The sequence below is a fragment of the Diabrotica undecimpunctata genome, chromosome 10, assembly GCF_040954645.1.
Source record: "Diabrotica undecimpunctata isolate CICGRU chromosome 10, icDiaUnde3, whole genome shotgun sequence".
Lineage (NCBI taxonomy): Eukaryota > Metazoa > Arthropoda > Insecta > Coleoptera > Chrysomelidae > Diabrotica > Diabrotica undecimpunctata.
Window position 1 is genome coordinate 73,607,404 of NC_092812.1, and position 19,352 is coordinate 73,626,755.

Consider the following 19,352-nt stretch of genomic DNA (forward strand, 5'->3'; position numbering starts at 1 on the left):
ATTTCAGGAATTTCACGTTTGTTTTTTTTAATTGTCCCAACTAAAGTTATATTTTTTTTAATTCTTCGGCCAAAGGAACTGATGTGAACCAGTTATCACAGGTTAAATTTCGTCCTGAATTCATAATGGGTTCACACAATCGTTTCACCACACTGGCTGGACTGTTGTCAATATAAAATGGACCATCAGGCTGCTTTCCTGCGCAAATCTCCATTTTTACAGTATAAAATACACGACTCTCAGCCAAGGCAAATATTTTTATCCCGTATTTGTTTGGTTTACTCGGGATATATTGCCTGAAGCTGCACCTTCCACGGAAACCCTCCAGCATTTCGTCAATAGTACAGTTCTCACCAGGCGTGTAGCAGGTTTGGCATCTTTCTATAAATTTCTCAAATATATTTCTTATTGGAGCTAGCTTATCAATTAATTTGCGTTCAGCTCTTGTGTGAATATTATCAAAACGTAGTGCCATTTTGAACAACTCTGGTGCTGTAGAATCGTTGCTCCATAGGTCATTTAGGTTGGTGTGTCGGGATTTCAAAACTCCTGCCATGTACAACAATCCAAACACTGCTTTTATTTCGTCACAGTCAGTATCTAAAACATCTCGTTCCCGTGTATAGTTGCCTCTAATTTTCTCTAGGTACAAATTTGTGCACGTCCCAATTTCTTCAATGATATCATCTGTTATGAGCAGCTTCCAACTTTCATATGGAGTTTTAGCATCCTTTGCCGCATGTTTCACTCCCGGTAGTTTGTTAATAATATTGTGCTGTCGAATACGGCTAGTTTTTCGCTCACGGTGAACTTTCCAAACGGTTTTTTTGTCTCTGCCGATATATTTGGGACCATCTTCAGACCAAAACGTTGAAATAGTATTTGTCGTATAATCGGCCGAAAACTCTGAGTCTGTCTCATGATTAAAACTGACTTCTACTGAATCTATGTCGCTTTCTTCGTCGTCCAAATTTTGCTCTTGCGTCTGTTCAAGTAACAAATCCTCTTGCTCCAATTCTTCATATATTTTTAACAGTCTGGCCGCTTCTTTAGGATCCATTATACAATAATGTTTTAAAATTTTTCCAAAATCGTCACGTCGTTAGTCGCAGGTGAGCTAATCGCTCATTTCTCGACATCTGCGTTTAATTAATACTTGGAATAGACTGACGGTTGCTCGATCACAATTCTGCGTAAAACATTCTATACGCAATAGTAGTAGGAAGGATTACATGAGCGCAGTTGCCAATGTGAGTAAAATTGTGAAAAATGTTAAGAAAAAAGTAAAATGGTGAGCGTTGCGGTCACCATGCGACCAACGCAGGGTTAAGGTTCTTATCGTGTTTGAATTGTGTGCAAAAGATGAGTCACATCGGTTGAAAACTTTTTGCGAAATTAAAGATTTTTAAAAAATGAGCCAATTTGTAAGGCTGGTCCAGATAATTTGACTAAATGAATCTCAATAATCCGGGGCTTATTTTCTTCTTTAACACGTATACTAATAACCCATGAATTTTTTTTTTAATTAACTTCATGTACACAAAATAATTTAATAATAAATAGTACTTATTAAGCTTATAAACATTTACAATAACTCCGTAGAATTCAGTTCAAATTAAATGGCTAAAAAATATTAGGAAAGTTGGTTGAAAAACACAACTTTTAAAAACAAAAAAAATGTCCTAGGGCCCTTAGGAGCCAATATAGCCCATTTTTTTTCTAAATCACTGTTTGCTTTAATTAATAACATTGAGGGCTGAAATTAACCCATGTTTTAAAAGAAGAGTCAAAGTTCTTAACAAAATTATTAAAAATTGTTTAAGCAGGGGTGTTGTAAACAGAGAGTACTTTATGTTCCGACTAGATTCAAAGGAGTGAGGGTAACCGACTGAAGTACCAACGCACTCTTCAAAAAGTCTAAGACAGTTTCCAAATAGAGTGCTAAAAAAATTACATATCTCGGGTTATACTTGACCAAATTGGTTATTTCTTTTTTTAAATAATGTTAACCGCATTTTCATTTTAAAAGTATCCAAAACAAAGCAGCTAATATCTACGAGATGTAGAAATATTTTTTTAAGTCGCTTCTTTATTGTTATTTTTTTATTTAATATATAATTATATTAAATAAATGTTATTTATAAACAATTTTTCCATACACTCTTATTAAATTTTGAACAAATCAGATTTTTAGTACTAAAAAAATTATTTTTAGAACAAAAAATCGTATATATAATTTTATATTATGAGAAATTATAACTTCTTAAAATTTAAATTCATTACTTGAATTTACCTCGCATATTTATTTTCGTCCGAGTAGCACGGACGCACTGGTTAGGAAAAATATTTTTATTTCATATTTTTGCACAATTTTACTTGAAATAGTCCTCTTATAACAAAAATGCATGTTACCAAGAGAAAATGATGGTCAAAAATGGTTTATACAATTCAGTTTTTTTGTCAGTTTTTTTTTTAATTTAATTGCTTCATTCTGAGCAAAAGATGTTCGATGTTTCGTAGAACTTCAGTCGTTTACCCCCACTCCTTTTACTCAAGGCGAAACGCAAAGTACTCTTTGCTTACAACAGTCTTATTTAAACAATTTTTAATTATTTTGTTTGCTAAAAGTTTTGTTAAAAACTTTGACTTTTTTTTTAAGAATTGGTTAATTTCAGCTCTTAATGTTGTTAATTAATGTAACATTGATTTAAAGAAGGGGCTGTCTTGGCTCCTAAGGGTTCTATAAAAAATTTTTGTTTTTAAACGTTGGTTTTTAACCAGCTTTGCCAATATTTTTTAGGCATTTAATTTGAACTAAATTCTACGGAGGTATCGTAAATATTTTTAAGTTTAAACAGCACTATTACTTATTAAATTATAGTCGGTTCGCTATATTTACGCGGGTTTCGGATTAACAAAATTATGCTAATGAGTCATTGATAACCAGTTGCAGTAAACGACTTCCCAGAAAATTAGGTAAAAACTGCATTAATGGTCATATTTTAAAATACATTAAAATAACATTAGGGTAGGTATAAATTTGTTACAATATTGCAGTTGAATTGATTCTTTGCCAGTGTTGACATTGTATGTTTGGTGGAAATATTTAAAAATGCGTAGACGTGTGTTAGATGTAGATAGTCTAATTTGTAGTGTACATGCGAGCCAACAAGGAACATGTGACCTTAAATACAATTCTCTCGGAATTAAAAGATAGAAAATTTGACGAAATTGGCAGAACAAGCCTATGGCAAGTGATACATAATTTGGGTTTCAAATTTCAAAAGGAGGATAACAGAAAAGCCCTTTGTGAAAGAAGTTCTGTTATGCATAAAAGAATTAACTTTCTAAGAAAATATTCTAAATTAAAAGAAGAAAGCGCAAATTTTATATATTTAGACAAAACATGGATATTTTCTAGGGGTGCAACCAAGAGAATATGTCAAGATGATAACGTAAAGTCTATCAAACATACTTATGGAGAAGGGAAGCGACACATAATTTTACATGCAGGAGGGAAATCGAGTTTTATAGAAGGTGCTGATTTAATATTTTTATCTAAATCAAAATCAAGTGACTATCACGATAATATGAACACAGAAATGTTTGTAAAATGGTTACATGAAAAACTTCTCCCAGGTTTAAGTGAGCCCAGCGTAATTATTTTAGAAAATGCACCTTACCATTCTGAAGTATTAAACAAAAGTCCAACGAATTCTTGGACTGTTAATAAAATTAAAGAATGGTTGACAAAGGAACATATACCATTTACACAACATATTTTAAAATCAGAATTATTACGCTTGGCAAATATCCACGCAAAACCAAAAACCTTTGTTGTGGATCAGATTATTGAAATTACGGTCATCAAGTTTTACGTCTGCCACCGTATCATTGCCAGTTTAATCCCATCGAATATATATAAGGAATAGCAAAACAATATTATGACAACCATATTGGGCCTAACGGTTATAGCGACGACGCAGTTCGGGAAACTTGCCGAAAGGCACTTTCAATTATAACTCCACTAAGGCACTAAGTGTGGTGCAACTGTATATTCAAGTACGAGAAACTAATAGAAGATTGGTGGACTCGTGAAAATAAAATAAACGAAATAAGTCCAATCATAATAACAATTAATGGTGATGACAGTGATGATGATGACGATTATGATATTTTTGATGATAATGACTGATTTTCATTTTTGTTGGCAAGTTAAATTTTTTTATTTTTCATTAGAAATTCTCTCCATGGAACAAATATACATAGACCATATTTTCTGTGTGAAGTTTAATATAAAATTATTATTAGGTTTATATTAGCCACATTAGACTCCATTAATGAAGTAATTCTTCTTATTATACTGTCAATTATATAAAAGATTTTCCATTATTATTTAATTAAAAAAAGTTATGGATTATTTTTCATTTCATTTGACCAGTTGATACTTCCCCAAAGAGCAGGTAATTATAACTGGGTACTCACAATACAATTTTTAATCCGAAACCCGCGTAAATATAGCGAACCGACTATATTTCGTGTACATAAATGTAATTTTTTTAAACTTTTCTTTTTCATAGATTATTAGTATACGTTTTAAAGATGAAAATAAGCTCCGGATTATTGACTTCCATTTACTCAAATTATCTGGACCAGCCTTAGAAATTAGTTCATTTTTTAAAAGATCTTATAAACAAATTAAATTTCGCAAAAACTATTTAACTGATCTATTCCATCTTTTGCAAACAATTCGAACACGATAAGCCCCTCAAGTCCAGGTTCATTTAATCAAATTTTAATAAATAATAAAAAAATAATAACAATATTTAAAAACAGCAATTTTGTTGATAATTTTGCAATAACTTTTTTATCATCCGATTTTAATTTACCATATCTCATTGTATGTACCTTTTTTTCTGACAAAGTTATCTGGTGACATAAAATCTTTAGATTGACAAGTTTTTAAGTTATAAGCAAACTAATGAGCTTGATGTATTGATTGTTTATTTAAAAAAAAAATTTCCACTAAAAAAATTGATGAATCCCTACATGAGTCTTTTGTAATGTCAGTTGTGACGAAAAAAGGATTATTTTTTACTAACTTTTGGTTTGGTTTATTATAACTTAGCAATTAAAATATACGTCCGAAGAGGATCTAACAAGAGATTACAAATAATATCATCAGTGGAAATAATTGTTAAAGTATCTAACGATTATCTAGCTGGACTTGAAAAGCAAAAAGGTTTTGAAAAAAACAATAATTTTTGAAAATAATTTAAGTCTAAGAATACATCCAAATATTAAAAGATCTAAATTAATACTAAAATACAAATTAAATTAGCCAGAAACTAGAAGATAAAAAATACATGCAAGATCTGGATACGTCAGGATGATAGCTTAAGTCTTTTCGATACTCCAAATTTTCGAAGTCGTGAAAATGTGACGTCGTCTACTATTGAGATTAAAAACTGTAATAGAAAGGTAGATGGTACAATATATATACATCTCCAAATAGAAAACTCCATCTTTAGTAGCATCAAATGTCTACGAAATTATAAGAAATTCCATTCAAGAGTTAATAAAATACATATCTTAGCTCACACATATGTAATACCTTATTCAAAATACTAGACATAGTGCAAAAACAATCACAAAATTTCTGTGATCTTGCGTATCTTTAACTCTGTATCCACTGCATGCACTATCCTGTAGATTAGAATATGCATGCTTGCTTTTTTTTTACCGCATCAACCCCTAGGGTTATTAGCGGGGTGGTATATATTTATTTTAGAAAAGTTACACTTAGTATACTATTAAAATTTACATAACAGTTTTGGAAAATACAAACATTTTATGTTATGTTACAGTTTGTTATACAGTTTACAATTTTTGATAAAATTTATTGTATTACTGATGTCTTCTTTTAGAGTTTCTTTCAAATTGTGTTTAATTTTTGCTGTTGATCTTGCTGTTGAGTACACTGGACAGTCTATCATTATATGTTGCACTGAAAATGGTATTTGACAGGTGTGGCAAATCGGCTGAGGGTCCTTGGAGATGATGTATCCATGTGTAAATTTTGTATGACCTAGCCGCAGTATGTTAATAACTACTTGGTCATGTCTTTGAGCTGGGAGCGGTGGTAAAGCAGAAGTAACATCTGCTTTAATAATTTTTAATTTTGCTTCTGTTTGGTTCCATTTTACTTGCCAGGTTTTGTTAATGTAAGTTTTTATTATTGTTTTTTGGTCTGAAATTGGTATGTTTTTCATAATAGGAATTGTCATGTTATTGATAGTTTCTGTTGCTGCTTTATCAGCTGCTTCATTACCCTTTATCCCAACATGGGATGGTACCCATAAAAATGTTATGTTTTTACCACATGTTTGGGCATTGTATGGCATGTCTTTTATTAATGCTAAATTGGCATGACTAGGATACATCTGCTTGACACCATTTAAGGCACTTAGAGAATCTGATATAATAAGAAAGTTTGTATCAATGCTGGTACATTGGTTCAGTGCGTTGAAGATTGCCTGCAGTTCTCCAGTATATATGCTACACTCCTTGGCTAGACGGGTGACAGAGGTGTTGCCTCCCAAAATTGCTGCAGCAGCTACACCATTACTGCTTTTAGAGGCATCAGTAAAAATTAGCTTGAAATCAGGGTATCTGGAGATGGTAGACCGGAATTGTTGTTTTATTTCAGAAGGATTGTGTGAATGTTTGGGATAGCTAAGTAAGGTAAAATTTACTTTTGGTATTTGAACTTACCAGGGAGGAGACTGGCATCTGTTTGTAGAAGTGGCTCTCAATTGATGTATATCGAATTCAAATCAATTTATTCGTTCATTGAAAGGTAAGTTTCTAGGGCAATAATTTGAGTACAGATTTGGAGGGTTGCTTCTTATTAGGCTTGTTATAAACGGGTTTTCCTTTGCACTGAGATATTTAGTAGCACAACACATTGAAAAATATTGTCTTCTCAGAGTTAATGGCGGTTCTCCTGCTAGGACTTAAAGGCTGCTAATTGGCGTGGTTCTGAAAGCTCCGAAAACTATGCGTAATGCTGTGGATTGGATGATGTCTTTTTTGTTCATTTGACTTTTAATAGCAGTTTCGTAGCATATACATCCATAATCTAGTTTGCTTCTAATTAGAGCGTGATATAATCGTAGAAGAATAGTTGTGTCTGCTCCCCATTTGTGATTGGAAAGAACTTTTAGAAGATTTATTCTCTGTTGGCATGATTTAATTAGTTCATTTATGTGCGATGTCCATTTTAGTTGAGAGTCGAATGTCATTCCCAAAAATTTGATTTCGTTGATTGTTATAAGAATATTTCCGTTTAGTTTTAAATTTAAGTGGTGTTGTGTTTTCCTTTTGTCAAATATTATTACTTTAGTTTTTTCGGTTGAAAATCTCAAGCTTATATCTAAAGACCACCCTTCTAATTTATTTAGTGTATTTTGTAATATTGATGCAGCTGATTTTAGGTTTTTACTTCTCATATATATTACAAGATCATCGGCGTAAAGGTTTGCTTTTACTGGAAGCATAAAATGGTTAGATACGTTGTTGATTGCTATTAAAATTAGCAGGGGGCTTAATACAGATCCTTAAGGGATACCATTTTCCAGTGATTTCTTAGTTGATATGACACCGTTTGTTTTAACTTTTATACTGCTGTTCTCCATGAAGTTTTTGGTGAAGGCTAAGAATTTGCCATCTATTTTCCAACTTTTCATTGTTTTTAAGATGTGATATGTCCACGTGGTGTCAAATGCTTTTGTCATGTCAAAGAAAATTGCTATTAATTTTTGTTTATGTATAAAAGCTTCGTGTATTTCAGATTCTAATGCTATAATATTATCTATTGTAGACCGTTCTGATCGGTACCCACTTTGGATGGATAAAAGGAGATTTTCCTTTTCTAAGTACCATTTTAATCTTTTTCTTAGAATCTTTTTCATTATTTTGCAGATGCTACAGATAAGAGATATTGGTCAATACGAAGAAGATAAGTTTTTTGGTTTATTGTCTTTTAATCTCAATCTCAATCTCAATCTCTAATTTTAATTCTATTGTCACTGACCTCTACCTTTTTTTGTTTTTTTTGCTTTCAATAACCCTATGGGGCGCTTTTATAATATTGTCTTTGTTTTTCTCTGGTTTCTTATTGTTTGTAATTTTTTAGCTACATAACATCCGCGGTAGTTTGCAGGTTGATTTCCTTTTTCATTCGAATTATAAATACAGGGTATGTTATTTAAAATCATTGACTTTACTGTGGTTTGAGATTTAAAGAAGTGATGTATCATTTGTGAACACTCTGTATTCAGAAATTCGATTTTGATGTAAATTCCTGAAAAAACGTTACCTACTCCTTGTGTGCAAATGTTTATAAGACATTATGTTTGTACTATGTATGTCTACCATATCTACCGTAAATATATTGATTGAAAAAAACTGAATAAAACAGAAGTGTTATAGAAGTGTAATAATTGAAAAGAAACTTTCTCGTTGTATTTTAAAGTAAGTCGAAATGTTTAGTTTGAATCGTAGGAAAGTTTTTTGGTACGTGAAATTTAAAGTTAAAGTAGAAAAGTTCAGTTTAAAATTGAAAAAGTGAAATAATTCACATTAGTTGTGCCGATAATAAAATAAATAAACATTCTAAGTTAAATGAGTTCTTGTTCTTGAGGGAATTGACAACAACCGGTAGAGAACAAATGTGTCCCTGTGGAAACATACAAACAGTCGATACCGACGCTGATTTTGTACATGATTGCTTTTTTATATCGCTAAACAAGACACGTACACTTACAAGATAACAGGGTCATTTCAAAACAACTTAAGTGTTAGTCTTGGCTCGTTTCCCCTAAAAATAATGGCGCCCAGATTTCATAATATGGAAATTTTTCAGGCATCTAACTTCGCTGCTTGCTTTTTATAGTTACACCTAGACATTTTATTCTTGTTAACTTTTACTACTCCGTTCAATAACCGTAAAAATTACACGTCATTCTGCGATATACACGGGGGATCCAGGGACGGTGCAAAAAAACTTTAAATATGCAAAAAACAGATCCACTTAAACTTAAAACAGAGTAAAATATTTTTTTACATAAATACTTTTATAATGAAGTAAAAAAGTTCCAATGCAATTGGTATATTTGTTAAAAAACATTTTTTTGTTATTTTAAAATACAATCTGTTACATACAAATAAGTAACACTAAGCATTTTTGTTAAACGAACATAATGTCTAAGCAAGAGTTTTAGTCCAAAGACTATTAACTTCTATTAAGTTTATTACTAATAACTGAAACTAAGTCTATACATCTAGTTTCTAAATGGTAAGTCAAGAGGAGTTCTAATGTTTAATCTATTTAGTTATTCAGATTTAGCCATACGGCTCATACTCTCTCTAAGGGAAAAATTCACTCATCCCAGATACCTACGGTATCAAAAGAATTGAGCTCTGGTGGGTCTCTTTCCGCGTTATCGAGGCCTAGGTGACTTGGTATGCTGGAGTATCTCCCAAAAATTTTCGTACAAATCTGAACGTCGCGAGGAGTAAAGTTTTTTGCATGGTCTTATAAAGATGTTCATTTAGACCCAGCTGTTTTATGTTCGCTAGGAGGTTTTTGGGAATAACACTAGTAGTAGATAGAATAATAGGTACTGTCTGGGTACTTTCCATTCTCCATTGTCTTCTGATTTCTATTTCTAGATCTCTATACTTTTCGATCTTTTTGTTGTATTTAACACTCAAATTATTGGTGTTAGGTATCGCCACATTAATGTGGCGCAAAGTGTTGTTCGCCTGGTAAGCTTGTTAACTAATATGAGATCCGGTCTATTATGTGCCACTGGTTGGTCTGTCAGCACAGTGCGGTCCCAGTATAGTTTGTAGTTGTCATTTTCAAGTATTCTGTCAGGGATGTATTGATAATAAGGAAGATGGTCGGTTTGGAGAAGTTCCAGTTTGTCAGCTAGTTCTTGGTGGATAATCTTTCCTACTGAGTCATGGCGTTCGGTATTTGTAATTTGGACTTTTTGGATTTTTAACAATATATTTCAGGTAATTTTTTGTTGGAATAACCTGATTCTGAATGGCAAGTAGGAAACCTTCAGTCTGGGGAAACATCTTTCCTGATGTCAACCAATAGTTCGAAGCTGTATTGTCGACATATTCTTGGCTGATATCATTGAGATGTCACCCATGCAGAAGTTTACTTATCTAGATGCGCATTTTTTCTTGCTTAGTCAGGTGGTTTATGCGCATTTCTTGTTTCCTCAATTTAAGCGGCGTTGTATCGTCCATTGCAAAAATTGCTCGATTTAAAGTAGATATCTCATCCTACACCTGAAAATAAGTTCTTAAATTAGCAATCTGTTTATCCAGTTGCTCGTCTGTGTTCATAAGTCATCTTCCCCCTTGATATCACGGTAACGTTGTTCTCTCTACTGCACTGCGTAGATGGTGTTTTTCCGCCTTTGTAAGAAGTGTTCTTACTTTTCGCTGGAGACTTTCTAAATCTGTTTTTGACCACTCGATAATAGGTACCAAATGAGTAGCTAAGCGCGGAACAGGCGTACGTATTGAATGCCTTAAACAAATTTTTGCTATTAAGATATGGCCGATTTAGCTGTCTTAGGGACTCTTCGCACAAACTCAGAAGTTAGTTCAGTTTTCGTTAGTTTATGGTCAATTTTTCGCGCTTGCTGTAATCCGAGATATTTGTACATATTCACCATTTTCACCCATTGCCTCGATATTTTGGCCATCTTGCATTTCGAAACCTCCGGGGTGAACCTTTCCTCTGACTATATTTCTAACTCTGAAAGTTTTGATATTATTTTCACCAGGTATTTAGTTATGATTATGATTATTATCCAGATTTAGCCATACGGCTCACACTCCCTCTAAGGGAAAAATTCACTCATCCCAGATACCTACGGTATGAAAAGGATTGAGCTCTGGTGGGATTCTTTCCGCGTTATCGAGCCCTAGGTGACTTGGTACGCTGGAGTATCTCCCAAAAATTTTCGTACACACCTGGACGTTGAGAGTAGTACAGATTTCTGCATGGTCTTGTAGAGATTTCATTTAGATCTAGCTTTTTTATGTTTTCTAGGAGGTTCTTCGGAATGACTCCAGTAGTAGAAAGAAGAATAGGTATTGTCTGGGTACTTTCCATTCTCCACTGTCTTCGTATTTAAAGTTCCAGATTACTGTACTTGGCGATTTTTTCATTCTGTTTAACACGAATATTATTGTTGTTGGGTATCGCCACATCAATTAGTGTTATTTGTCTCTTAAGTTTATTAACTAGTATAAGATCTGGTGTATTATATGCCACTGTTTGGTCTGTGAGCACAGTGCGGTCCCAGTATAGCTTGTAGTTGTCATTCTCAAGTATACTTTCAGGAATGTATTGATAATATGGGAGATGGTTTGTTTGGAGAAGTCCCAGTTTGATTGCTATCTCTTGATGAAGGATCTTTCCTACTGAGTCGTGCCGTTCCTTATATTCAGTTGCAGTAAATGCCTGGCATCCCCCGGTAAGATGTTGGATGGTTTTTTGAGCTTAACATCCATATCGACTTTTGTCATTTTGGACCTGAGGGTCTTTGACGATATATTTCAGGTAATTTTTGGTTGGTATAACCTGATCCTGAACGGCGAGTAATGAACCTTCTGTTACAGGGAACATCTTTCCTGATGTCAGCCAATAGTTCGACGCTATATTGTCGACATGGTTTTGACTGACCTAATTGGGATGTCGCCCGTGCAGAGGTTTACCCATACAGGTGCACATTTTTTCGTCGTTAGTAAGATGGTTTATGCGCATTTCTGGTTCTCTCAGTTTGATCGGTGTTGTATCATCCACTGCACAAATCGCGCGATATAGAGTAGATGTCTTAGCCTGCACTTAAAAATAAGTTTTTAATTATTATTATTATTATTATTACTATATAACAAATGAGGGCAGAGGACCGAGCTCCTTGTTGTGTGGAGTGGTCCAATAAATTTACTGCTTACTTGTTGGGGTATTTTTTTAGTTGTTTAAAATATTTATCACTGCTTTTAACAATCATTTGCTTCACTGTTTCGATCTTCAATTCCCTGTAAATATCTGTATTTGGAATGAACCATGGTGCATCAGTGATGGCACGAAGAACCTTAGAATCAAATAGCTCTAGTATTGCTATGTTGCTCTCTGCTGCAGTTCCCCACAGTTCAATCCCGTATGTCCAGATGAGCCGGATGATTGCTTTATACACTAATATTTTGTTAGATAATGATAAGGTGGATTTAAGGCCGAATAACCAGCAGTGTTTTTTGAATTTTATTCCTAATTACTTCCTCTTCATCTAGATGTGTGTCCTCCATGTTAGCTTCTTGTCAAGGTGTAATCCAAGATATTTTACAGTATAATTTTTGGGAATGCTCTTGTTATGTATTAGGATATTTGGTGTTAGATTGTGACAATGAGTAAATATCACATAACTGATTTTGCTTCGTTGATTTTTATCTTCCATTTCTTAGCCCATATTTCAATTAAATGTATGGTTTGTTGTAATATTTTGAGCTAATTGTATCGGATCTGGGTTTTTGACCAGTATTGCAATGTCATCTGTGAATGTTGCGATTGTGGATTATTCTTCAGTTGGAAAATCACCTGTAAAGATTTTGCAGATAATTGGTCCCAAGGCACTACCTTGCGGGACCCCTGCATTTATTTTGTGGATGTTAGACACATTTTCTTCGTATCGTGCATCAAATAGGCTTTCTTCGAGTTATGATTTTAGTATCGTGTATAGCGGCTGAGATATTGCTTTCTTCAGTTAAAATAGTAATCCTGTATGCCAGACCTTGTCAAATGCTTGACTAACATCCAGGAAAATGGCATTGCAAAAGCTGAAAATCTTTTCCTGGAATTCTGATTGCATCTTTTCTACCACCCTATGCACTTGTTAGTTGTGCCGTATTTTTGGCGAAAACCGAACTGATGATTAGGTATAATATTTTTGTTCTGTATTTCAATAATCAGTCTACTTGCAATAACTTTCTCTGCGACTTTGGATATAGCTGGTAATAGGGTGATGGGCCGGTCGACGTAATTTCATGTGGAGATTTTTCTGGTTTTGGAATCGTAATGATTTTTTGATAGATTATTTAATGTGTTAGCCATTGGCCATAATCAGATCATGTCCAGGCGACTTCTTTTTATTGAGGTCTTTTATTAGACTTTTTACTTCGTTAGGAGTTGCCCATTTGGGTGGATGGTTAATTTGATTAGGACTGTCTAAATATTCATAGTATCTTCATTTGCCCTATTTTTAGCTGCCAAAATACCTTTTCTAAGTGTTTTGCGAAAACGTCTGCTCTTTCCTGATCTGTCTTTAACCATTTTAAATCTTCTGCTCTGATAGGTGAAATTTGGTTTTGTGGTCGCTTCAGCTTATTTGTGGCCTTCTATAATGAGTAATCACTATCTGGATTAGGTGTCAGATTTTCTAAATAATGTTGGAAATTGGCGTTGCTATGTTGTTTTAGTAGTTCTTTTATTTCTCTACACATTCTGTTCAATTTGGTTTTGTTGTGAGGTGAACGAGTTTGATGCCATTTTTTACGAAGTTTTCGTTTGTCTAATATTTTTGTTCTTATTATTGTTGGACAATTCTTATGGAGCCGTTTTCGTCCAAAGTTGGTTTTGTAGATTCCAAAGATTTTAAAAGATTTCAAAGATTGTATTTGTTTTGTTAATGTTTCTATTGCTTTTTCTATTTCTTGTGGTTGTTTAAGTGGGATTTTTAGGTCTATTTTTCTTGTAGGATTTCTTTGAAAATATTCCAATCTGTTGTTTTATTCGTTAGTCTTGGAGGAAGACATTTTTCTGATGGATTTGTCATTATTGCTGCAATGATTGATGAATGATCTGGTGATAGGTCTTCATTAGATTCTCTATGCAGATATTCTTTTGGTATTCCTTTATAGATAAAACAGTCAAGTAAATGGGACAGTCTATTTCGATCGGTTGGCCAGTAAGTTGGTTTGTATGTTGAGAGATATTTTAGCTGTATTTCTTTTACCACATCGTATACGACTTTACCTCTTTCCAGGGGGGATAATCTTGAGCCCCTGCTCTTGTGTTTTGAATTGTAGTCGTCACCCACTAAAAACCTGGGTCCTAATAATCTAAAATGTGTTTCAAATCCATTCTTGTTAGGTTAACAATTTGGCTGAAAATAAACTGCTTAAATGCATAGTGGGCCAAAATTGACTTCTATGCAAATTAAAGCTACTTGTAGGAAGTCTTTTTCGATTTTCGGTAGTTCTTGATGTTTTAGATTATTCCTTATTATTATTGCTGCTCCGCCTCTAGGGTTTCTTTCTGCATCAGGATGTGCTGCGTTGTAGATCTTATGCTAGGTGATTTTAAATTGTGCACTGACGAATAAGTGCGTCTCAGATACTAATAAAATGTGTACTTTATTAGTGCCTAAGAAAATTTCGATTTTTGTCTACGTTTTAGTCCATTTGCATTCCATTTAGTAGTTTTTATTAGTTGTAATGCCATCAATTCTTTTTAGTAATGAGTTTGTAGATGAGAACTATTGTATTTCTGGTGTCAATAAATTTATTGTTTGTTTTTGGTTTTCTATGGTTTTCTGTAAATTCGAGATGATTGTGATAAAAAAACACTCACTCAAGGTTCCCTCTCTCTAACTTCTTCCTCCACTTTTCTAATCGTTTCCTTTTTTTTTTATTCTTCCTCATTTAGATCCCACGAGCAAGGCCGAAAAACAGTATGGCAGGGCAGTGTGCCTTTACCCTGCTTAGGCTAGTTTACAACAGGATGTCGAATGGTAACCTGAGGGATTCCGTTCTCGACATTCCTTGACTTTCGGATTTTTTTATATATAGCTGGTTTTCTCCATAAGATTTTTGATCAGGTTTTTTCCTGCTGGAATGGGGGTCTGGGGGAGGAAAAAAGGAATAGGTACAGTCAGACGAGGGTGGAACGTATCGCAATTGGGAGTGATTGCGGCGCCTTTCAGCGTCCGGAGGCGAAGTCCGGCGACCACCCGGTGCGACGGCGCCGGACGCTGTTTGTACTGTTCTTGGTTTTACTGGTTGTGATCCACTCACAATATTAGGGACCAAGACCAATTACTCGGCCCTCCCACCAGTATCGAGATAAATTACAGTCCCTGGAGATACTTGTATTTATATTGGGATTGGCCATCAAGTTATAAATTTGACATTCAATACACAAAATTTTCAGAAATTATTAGATGTTCGTTCCTATTTCTTTTAGTATGCGCTACATTTTATGCCATTTTACCTAGTCGAACGCTTTCGGTTACTCGACGAAGCACAAATAATTTTCTAGATTAAATTATATTTACAGATTTTTCTATAATTTGTCTGTGGTTGAGAATCTGTTCTCGTGTGCATCTTCTAGGAAAAAATCAACATTGTTCTTGGGGGATCTGTGGTAAAAATATTAATTTTAATCTCTATTTAATTATAATAAGAAGAACTTTACTTGCGTGGGAGATTCGGGCTATCGTACCCTAGTTATTATTGTCAGTTGGTGAACTTTTCTTGTAGATGAAGTTGAACACCAATTGAATTACATATTTCAGAAACCCCTTAATTCCATTTTTATAAAATGTTGAGAAATTAGAAAAAACCTTATTTCATGAAATATTTTAAAAAACCTGTTGTGTTTTTGTAATAAAATCATGAGATTAATGTGTTTTAATCAGTTTGCATAAAAAAGTGGTGAATTTTAGCTTTATATATGTTTTTTATTCTTTTTTATTTTTGTGGATTTTTGGGGTTTTTGAAATATAATACATTTTTCAAGGATGTAAAAATAAGAAAACATGTTTTATATAAACATTTATTCAAAAATATGGCTTCTTCAGTATCTGGTAGATACTTTTCCAGTTTTCTCAAGTCTTGCATCTTCTTGATATTAATAGGAATATGTCCTTCGGTGTATTCTTTTCTTGTAGGGATACTAATATCCTGATTGCTATTTCGTAGCCGAAAAGAATGATCTATCAAGACATCTATGTACTCTTTTATAATAACAATTCCATCGTGATCACTCGAATGAATAAAGTGTCGAAAGTTGGATATTTTAAGCAATTTTTTTATCTCTTGAAATATTTCTGCCCAAAGATTCATTGGAGAGCATCGTCTTTTTAGAATAAGTGGGCCATCCTTTAAAGTTCAATATGTTATCAGAATTCGGCAAAACTACAGTAAATCGGTTAAAACTCTTTTTAGATGTTATGATAAGCTCTACATACTCTTTTAATGTGTAAATCCTGTCTGATTTTTTAATTTTCATTTTAAGAACGGAAAAATCCCCATCACACAGTAGAAATGAATGTCCCCATGTGAGATAATATTGTTCAATTTTCTTGAATCTATTGGTTGAAATTAATGCAGAAAAAAGTCTAACTATTGTATGGTTCTTGTTCTGCGCGGCACATGCATCAGAAAAGAAGTGAAAATGGTTAATATTTTTAAATTCTTGATTGTTGTCAAGAAAGTGTAATAAAAATGATACAACTTCATTAGGCCCTTTAGTTCCTGTTCCCTCATGATACACATAGAATGCTACCTTATCATCTTTCAGATTATGAACACATAAAACATTAACAGTAAGTTGTCTTAAATATAATGTTTCCTGGACAGGAATAACCGGTAGTTGCAGGTTTTGCATATAATCAATGCAAATACTACCTACATTATCATCTACTTTACAAAGTTCTGAAATGGTTTTAAGTTTGTTATAAAATTTGTTTGCCCGTTTCTTATGAACAGTTTTTTCTGCCAGTGCCACTCTTTTTGGTGTTTCATTTAAGAATTTACTTTTTATTTTAGTTTCTAACTCTTCACATGTAGAGCAGGTGTCGACTTGTAGGCGACCGAAAGATAATGAAAATTGTTCTTTAAAAATCTTTTTATAATATGAATATTTAACGTTTTGTTCTGGGTGAACCTCTTTAAACAACATACATTATAAAAATATTTAATTTTTAATTTAGATACCTATATTCTCTACTAGTATAATGGGCAGTTTTGACCAGAAACGAAGCAATATGTTGTATGATTGAATCTATAACAAGTCCTGACTTCGCATTGCCAGATTGATTTTTACCTCGTTTATCTATAGGAACTTGCCCCTCTCGTCTTAACGTGGTTAAGCGACGCAACCGATCATTGGTAATGCCAAAAATGGTAATAAATGCTTTTCTACAGATTTTATTTGTACCTGTTGGTCCCTGAATTGTATATTCAAAAGAAGCTAGTCTATCAGGCTTGCAAGAAATATCAGCTGGTTTTATGCGCCTTCGACGTGCAACTGCATGGACTAAAATAAGCGATTGTAGCAAACAATCTTGTTCGTTCTTGGTGTTAAGGCTCCTGAAGTTTCGGAATAATTGAATGCGTGTTTCTTCAGAAATTCGTAAAAAGCATTTTTGGCGACATCTAAAAATAAGTATCATTAAAATTACGATAATAAAATATAAGATATTGTTTAGCTAGTTAGTAATACATATTTTAAAGCTTTAAAGCTTACTTGCAGTCTGGTCCTTGGTTCACTTCAGGCGCCAAGGCACCACTCCAGCGTTTATAGGCAGACCCTTTAACTCTAGAGTTTTTAATAACTTCTCTTTTATATTTACTGATATTACGTATTCCACGCTTTTTTTTGCGCGTTGAAGACTCATTTTCAATTTCCATTACTTAAATTATTATTAATTTTTACTGTAATAACAACTAACAATATGTAGAGATCACAAATAATGTGCATAACCTAAAAAACTCAAAACCTCCTGTCATGTCAAAAATCCTGAAACACCAAAATTCCTGGAGGTGTGGTGTTTCTGCAATACATGAAATTTTCAACTGGCAAAAAATGTAAATTTAGTGAGTTTTGGGGTTTCTGTTTACTGTTAAGGGCGTATACCTATATACTACCAAAAATTACAGAAAACTGTAATTTCATAAATTTGTGATTTTTGAGGTTTCTGAAATACGTGATTCAATTATCTGGCCGTTTCCTTGGGTTCCAGATTGCATTACATAGTTTGAACATTATTTCAATTCGCATATCTCCCTGTTCTTTGAGTGTTCCCGCCGTTACTTCAACTCCCTCTGGAGATTTTCTAGTTTTTAGGTACTTTATTGCAGTTTCTATTTGGGATTCTATAATATGTGGTTTTTTTTCTTTATTCATTTCTTATGTATCCACTTCTTCATGGTCAGTATGAAACAACATTTCACAATATTGTTTCCATGTTGCTGCTGTGCCCTCTGGATTGGTGAAGTTACTTTAGTGATCTGCGATTGTGGTTTGAACACTTTGGTTACTTTGTCAAACAGTTCTCTAGATTTTTGATGGTAGTGTTCCTCTTCTAGCTGTTTGCATATTTCTTTGATCTGATTATTTATGTCTGTTTCGCTCTTTGATTTTATTCGTCTGTTTACGTTTGCTACCTTTTGCAGTTTCTGTCGGATTTGATGAGTTCCTTCTGAGACCAATAAAGTTTTCGCGTGGTTTCTCTTTTGAATGTATAGTATTTATTGGGTCTATAATCCATTACTTTGTAATTTCTATGTTTTGTCAGAATATCCACTAGTTTGCGGTGTGTTGCTATGTCTTAGTGCTTCTTTAAATTTTTTAGGTTTTTGGTTATATGACGAATTCAACAAAAAATATCCACTTTAATGCCAAAAACATTGATTTTGAAATTTGAGAGCACACTATTGGGACCATTTTTTTATTCTTTAGTACTTTACTTTAGTACTTTAGTTAAACCTAAAGAAAAAGATAGTGCCTTCAACAGAAATGAGGGTGTCTTTTTTGCAAAATTATAAAAATTGAATGAGCGAAATATGTGATTTTGGACACATTTAACATTTAACATTTTTTTATCAGTATATCTATATTTTTTTATTTTACTAATTAAATATCAAATACTATCGTTACCATTTTATATTTCTAATAATATAAAACAATAGTAGGTAATACAAATCATACACAGTATAGCAACCAAATAGACATATTTTCCTCACAGAAGGCGTAAATTGTCCTACCCCTAATATAAAAACATAATAGAGCTTAAATGGTGTTAGCTAAGAACATTTGGAAATGTCAAACGGTGACCTTTTTTACCCCACGAAAATTAAAGTAGGCGTTAGTCAAGCCTAAAATTAAATGAAAGTTTTAACCGAGTTGAATACCGAAATATGTTATTGATAGTCAGAATGTTTTAATCAATCCAAAGGTTGGGTCTCATATTTCAATT

The 19,352-nt window shown here is 33.3% G+C and overlaps 1 protein-coding gene across 1 annotated transcript in view; it reads left to right on the top strand.

Annotated features, from left to right (window-relative positions):
- The window catches only part of fuss (SKI family transcriptional corepressor fussel), a 130,621-nt gene that overhangs the window by 50,055 nt on the left and 61,214 nt on the right, over positions 1 to 19,352 (top strand). The gene's annotated exons all lie outside the window — the stretch shown is intronic.